Below are 7,860 nucleotides of genomic sequence, written 5' to 3'. Positions count from 1 at the left end.
AAACGGACACACACACACTCACACACACACACGCACACACGCACACACACACAAATACACTCTTCACCTCTCGACTCCTACCCATTAGTCGCATCTTACGACAGGCATCGACTTATTGCCTCGGCCATATTCTAATCTCTGCGAGCCGCACGGACACGCACACACTGACATACACATTCACACACACACTCACACACGTACGCACACACGCACACACACACATACACTCTTCACCTCTCGACTCCTACCCATTATTCTCCTCTTACGACAGGCAGGGACTTTTTGCCACGGCCGTGTTCTTATCTTTGCAAGACGAACGGACACACACACACACGCACACACACACACGTACACGCACACGCACACGCACACACTCTTCACCTCTCGACTCCTACCCATTATTTTCCTCTTACGACAGGCAGGGACTTCTTGCCACGGCCGTGTTCTTATCTCTGCAAGCCGAACGGACACACACATACACACACACACACTCACACACACACGCACACACGCACGCACACACGCACACACACATACACTCACACACACACAAACACGCACATACGCACACACACATACATTCTTCACCTCTCGACTCCTACCTATTAGTCGTCTCTCACGACATGCAGGGCCTTCTTGCCTCGGCCGTGTTCTTATCTCTGCAAGCCGAACGGACACACACACATACTCACACACGCACACACACACGCACACACGCACCCACACACATACACTCTTCACCTTTCGACTCCTACTTATTAGTCGCCCACTCTTCACCTCTCGACTCCTACCCATTAGTCGCCCCGTACGATTTGCATCGCCTTCTTGCCACGGCTGTTTTCTTATCTCTGCAAGCCGAACGGACACACACATACACACACACACACTCACACACACACACGCACACACGCACGCACACACGCACACAAACATACACTCACACACACACAAACACGCACACACGCACACACACATACATTTTTCACCTCTCGACTCCTACCTATTAGCCGCCTCTTACGATAGGCAGGGCCTTCTTGCCTTGGCCGTGTTCTTATCACTGCAAGCCGAACGGACCCACACACATACTCACACACGCACACACAAACGCACACACGCACACAAACATACACTCTTCACCTCTCGACTCCTACCTATTAGTCGCCTCTTACGATAGGCAGGGCCTTCTTGCCTCGGTCGTGTTCTTATTTCTGCAAGCCGAACTAACACACACACATACTCACACACGCACACACACGCACCCACGCACACACACATACACTCTTCACCTCTCGACTCCTACTTATTACTCGCCTCTTACGACAGGCAGGACCTTCTTGCCACGGCTGTGTTCTTACCTCTGCGAGCCGAACAAACACACACACATACTCACACACGCACACACACATGCACACACGCACACAAACATACACTCTTCACCTCTCGACTCCTACCTATTAGTCGCCTCTTACGATAGGCAGGGCCTTCTTGCCTCGGTCGTGTTTTTATCTCTGCAAGCCGAACTAACACACACACATACTCACACACGCACACACACACGCACACACGCACACACACACACACATACACTTTTCACCTTTCGACTCCTACTTATTAGTCGCCCACTCTTCGCCTCTCGACTCCTATCCATTAGTCGCCCCGTACGATTTGCATCGCTTTCTTGCCACGGCTGTTTTTTTATCTCTGCGAGCCGAAGGGACACACACACATACATACACACGCACACACACATACACTCACACACACACAAACACGCCCACACGCACACACACAAACATTCTTCACCTCTCGACTCCTACTTATTACTCGCCTCTTACGACAGGCAGGGCCTTCTTGCCACGGCTGTGTTCTTATCTCTGCGAGCCGACCGCACACACACACACACTCACACACTCACATACACACACACTTAAACACGCACACACACGTACACGCACACACTCTCCACCTCTCGACTCCTATTCATTAGTCGCCTCTTACGACAGGCAGGGCCTTCTTGCTACGGACGTGTTCTTATCTCTGCCAGCCAAACAGACACACACACACGCACACACGCACACACACACACATACACTTTTCACCTTTCGACTCCTACTTATTAGTCGTCCACTCTTCGCCTCTCGACTCCTATCCATTAGTCGCCCCGTACGATTTGCATCGCTTTCTTGCCACGGCTGTTTTTTTATCTCTGCGAGCCGAAAGGACACACACACATACATACACACGCACACACACATACACTCACACACACACAAACACGCCCACACGCACACACACATACACGCTTTACCTCTCGACTCCGACCCATTAGTCGCCTCTTACGACATTCAGGTACTTCTTGCCACGGCCGTGTTCTTATCTCTGCGAGCCGAACGGACACACACACACTCACACACACACACGCACACACGCACACACACGCACTTACGCACCCACGCACACGCACACGCACACGCACGCACACGCACACACTCTCCACCACTCGACTCCTATCCATTAGCCGCCTCTTAAGACAGGCATGGCCTTCTTGCCACGGCCGTAATCTTATATCTGCGAGCCGAGCGGACAAACACACACACTTACACACACACACACACACACATACACTCTTCACCTCTCGACCCCTACCTTTTAGTCGCCCCTTACGAGAGGCAGGGCCTTCTTGCCCCGGCCGTATTCATATCTCTGCAAGCCGAACGGACACACACACTCATACACACACACTCACACACGGACAAACACACACACACCCACACACGCACACACACATACACATACACTATTCACCTCTCGACTCCTACCTATTAGTCGCCCCTTACAAGAGGCAGGGCCTTCTTGCCTCGGCCGTATTCTAATCTCTGCGAACCGAATGGACACACACATACATACACACACATATTTACACACGCACAAACACACACACCCACACACGCACACAAACATATACATACACTCTTAACCTCTCGACTCCTACCCATTAGTCGCCTCTTACGACATTCAGGGACTTCTTGCCACGGACGTATTCTTATCTCTGCAAGCCGAACGGACACACACACATACTCACACACGCACACACACACGCACACACGTACACACACACATACACTCTTCACCTCTCGACTCCTACCCATTAGTCGCCTCTTACGACAGGCAGGGCCTCCTTGCCACGGCCGTGTTCTCATTTCAGCGAGCCGACCGGACACACACACACACGCACACACAAACACAAGCACACTGGCACAAACCGCACACACGCACACACACATACATTCTTCACCTCTCGACTCCTACCTATTAGTCGCCTCTTACGACAGGCAGGGCCTTCTTGCCTTGGCCGTGTTCTTATCACTGCAAGCCGAACGGACACACACACCTACTCACACACGCACACACACACGCACCCACGCACACACACATACACTTTTCACCTCTCGACTCCTACTTATTAGTCGCCCACTCTTCACCTCTCGACTCCTAACCATTAGTCGCCCCGTACGATTTGCATCACCTTCTTGCCACAGCTGTTTTCTTATCTCTGTGAGCCGAAGGGACACACACACATACACACACACACACACTCACAAACACACACACACACACGCACGCACACACGCACACACACATACACTCACACACACACAAACACGCACACACGCACACACACGTACACTCTTCACCTCTCGACCCCTACTTATTACTCGCCTCTTACGACAAGCAGGGCCTTCTTGCCACGGCTGTGTTCTTATCTCTGCGAGCCGACCGCACACACACACTCACATACACACACACTTAAACACGCACGCACACACGCACACACACACACGCACCCACGCACACGCACACGCACACGCACACGCACACACTCTCCACCTCTCGATTCCTATCCATTAGTAGCCTCTTAAGACAGGCAGGGCCTTCTTGCCACGGAGGTATTCTTATCTCTGCAAGCCGAACGGACACACATACATACACTCGCACACACACACACACACACACACATACACGCTTCACCTCTCGACTCCTACCCATTAGTCGACTCTTACGACATTCAGGGACTTCTTGCCACGGCCGTTTTCTTATCTCTGCGAGCCGAACGGACACACACACACACACTCACACACACACACACACACGCAAGCACACATACAGTATTCACCTCTCGACTTCTACCCATTATTCTCCTCTTACGACAGGCAGGGACTTCTTGCCACGGCCGTGTTATCTCTGTAAGCCGAACGGACACACACACACGCACACACAAACACACGCACACAGGCACACACGCACACACGCACACACGCACACACGCACACGCACACACTCTCCACCTCTCGATTCCTATCCATTAGTCGCCTCTTAAGACAGGCAGGGCCTTTTTGCCACGAACGCATTCTTATCTCTGCGAGCCGAACGGACACACACACACACACGCACACACACACACGCACACGCACACGCACACGCACACGCACACACTCTCCACCTCTCGACTCCTATCCATTAGTCGCCTCTTACGACAGGCATGGCCTTCTTGCCACCGCTTTTTTCTTATCTCTGCGAGCGAAGGGACACACACACACATACACACACACTCACACACACACACGCACACACGCACGCACACACGCACACACACATACACTCACACACACACAAACACGCACACACGCACACACACATACATTCTTTACCTCTCGACTCCTACCTATTAGTCGTCTCTCACGACAGGCAGGGCCTTCTTGCCTCGGCCGTGTTCTTATCTCTGCAAGCCGAACTAACACACACACATACTCACACACGCACACACACACGCACACACGCACACACACATACACTTTTCACCTCCCGACTCCTACTTATTAGTCGCCCACTCTTCACCTCTCGACTCCTAACCATTAGTCGCCCCGTACGATTTGCATCGCCTTCTTGCCACGGCTGTTTTCTTATCTCTGTGAGCCGAAGGGACACACACACATACACACACACACACTCACAAACACACACACACACACACGCACGCACACACGCACACACACATACACTCACACACACACAAACACGCACACACGCACACACACATACACTCTTCACCTCTCGACCCCTACTTATTACTCGCCTCTTACGACAAGCAGGGCCTTCTTGCCACGGCTGTGTTCTTATCTCTGCGAGCCGACCGCACACACACACACTTACACACACTCACACACTCACATACACACACACTTAAACACGCACGCACACACGCACACACACACACACATACACTCTTCACCTCTCGACTCCTACCCATTATTCTCCTCTTTCGACAGGCAGGGACTTCTTGCCACAGCCGTGTTCTTATCTCTGCAAGCCGAACGGACACACACACACACGCACACACAAACACACGCACACAGGCACACACGTACACACGCACACACGCACACGCACACGTACACGCACACACTCTCCACCTTTCGACTCCTATCCATTAGCCGCCTCTTAAGACAGGCAGGGCCTTCTTGCCACGACCGTAATCTTATCTCTGCGAGCCGAGCGGACAAACACACACACTCACACACACACACATACGGCCCCGGCCGTATTCTTATCTCTGGAAGCCGAACGGATACACACACTCACACACACACGCACGCACACACGCACACACACACACACACTCACACAGGCACAAACACACGCACTCACGCACACACACACACACACATACACTCTTCACCTTTCGACTTCTACCCATTAGTCGCCTCTTACAACAGGCAGGGACTACTTGCCACAGTCGAGTTCTTATCTCTGTGTGCCGAACGGACACACACACTCACACACACACTCACACACACACGCACGCACACACATACGCACCCACGCACACGCAAACGCACACGCACAAGCACACACACACATACACTTTTCACCTCTCGACTCCTACTTATTAGTCGCCCACTCTTCACCTCTCGACTCCTACCCATTAGTCGCCCCGTACGATTTGCATCGCCTTCTTGCCACGGCTGTTTTCTTATCTCTGCGAGCCGAAGGGACACACACACACATACACACACACACACTCACAAACACACACACACACACACACGCACGCACACACGCACACACACATACACTCACACACACACAAACACGCACACACGCACACACACATACATTCTTCACCTCTCGACTCCTACCTATTAGTCGCCTCTTACGACAGGCAGGGCTTTCTTGCCTTGGCCGTGTTCTTATCACTGCAAGCCAAACGGACACACACACATACTCACACACGCACACACACACGCACACACACATACACTCTTCACCTCTCGACTCCTACCTATTAGTCGCCTCTTACGATAGGCAGGGCCTTCTTGCCTCGTCGTGTTCTTATTTCTGCAAGCCGAACTAACACACACACATACTCACACACGCACACACACACGCACACACGCACACACACATACACTCTTCACCTCTCGACTCCTACTTATTACTCGCCTCTTACGACAGGCAGGGCCTTCTTGCCACGGCTGTGTTCTTATCTCTGCGAGCCGACCGCACACACACACACTCACACACACTCACACACTCACATACACACACACTTAAACACACACGCACACACGCACACACACACATACACTCTTCACCTCTCTACTCCTACCCATTATTCTCCTCTTTCGACAGGCAGAGACTTCTTGCCACGGACGTATTCTTATCTCTTCAAGCCGAACGGACACACATACATACACTCGCACACACACACACACATACACGCTTCACCTCTCGACTCCTACCCATTAGTCGACTCTTACGACATTCAGGGACTTCTTGCCACGGCCGTTTTCTTATCTCTGCGAGCCGAACGGACACACACACACACACACTCACACAGACACGAACGCACACACGCCACACACACGCGCACACGCACACGCACACGCACACGCACACGCACACGCAAACGCACACGCACACGCACACGCACACGCACACACTCTCCACCTGTTGACTCCTATCCCTTAGTCGCGTCTTACGAGAGGCAGAGCCTTCTTGCTCCGGCCGTATTCTTATCTCTGCAAGCCGAACGGATACACACACTCACACACACACGCAGGCACACACGCACACACGCACACACGCACACATACATTCTTCACCTCTCGACTCTTACCCATTAGTCGCCTCTTACGACAGGCAGGGCCTTCTTGCCTCGGTCAAGTTCTTATCTCTGCAAGCCGAACTAACACACACACATACTCACACACGCACACACACACGCACACACGCACACACACATACACTCTTCACCTCCCGACTCCTACTTATTAGTCGCCCCTTACAAGAGGCAGATCCTTCTTGCCTCGGCCGTATTCTTATCTCTGCAAGCCAAACGGACACACACACATACACACACACTCACACACGCACACACACACACACTCACACACACACATACACTCTTAACCTCTCGACTCCTACCCATTAGTCGCCTCTTACGACATTCAGGGACTTCTTGCCACGGACGTATTCTTATCTCTGCAAGTCTGACGGACACACACACATACACACACTCACACACGCACACACACACGCACACACGCACACACGCACACACACACATACACTCTTCACCTCTCGACTCCTACCCATTAGTCGCCTCTTACGACAGGCAGGGCCTTCTTGCCACGGCCATGTTCTTATCTCTGTGAGCCGAAAGGACACACACACTGACAGACACACGCACGCACACACACACACACACAAATACACTCTCCACCTCTCGACTTCTACCCATTAGTCGCCTCTTACGACAGGCATGGCCTTCTTGCTTCGGTCGTATTCTAATTTCTGCAA

The sequence above is a fragment of the Diabrotica undecimpunctata genome, unplaced genomic scaffold, assembly GCF_040954645.1.
Source record: "Diabrotica undecimpunctata isolate CICGRU unplaced genomic scaffold, icDiaUnde3 ctg00000573.1, whole genome shotgun sequence".
Classification (NCBI taxonomy): Eukaryota; Metazoa; Arthropoda; class Insecta; order Coleoptera; family Chrysomelidae; genus Diabrotica; species Diabrotica undecimpunctata.
This window is presented reverse-complemented; position numbering follows the sequence as displayed.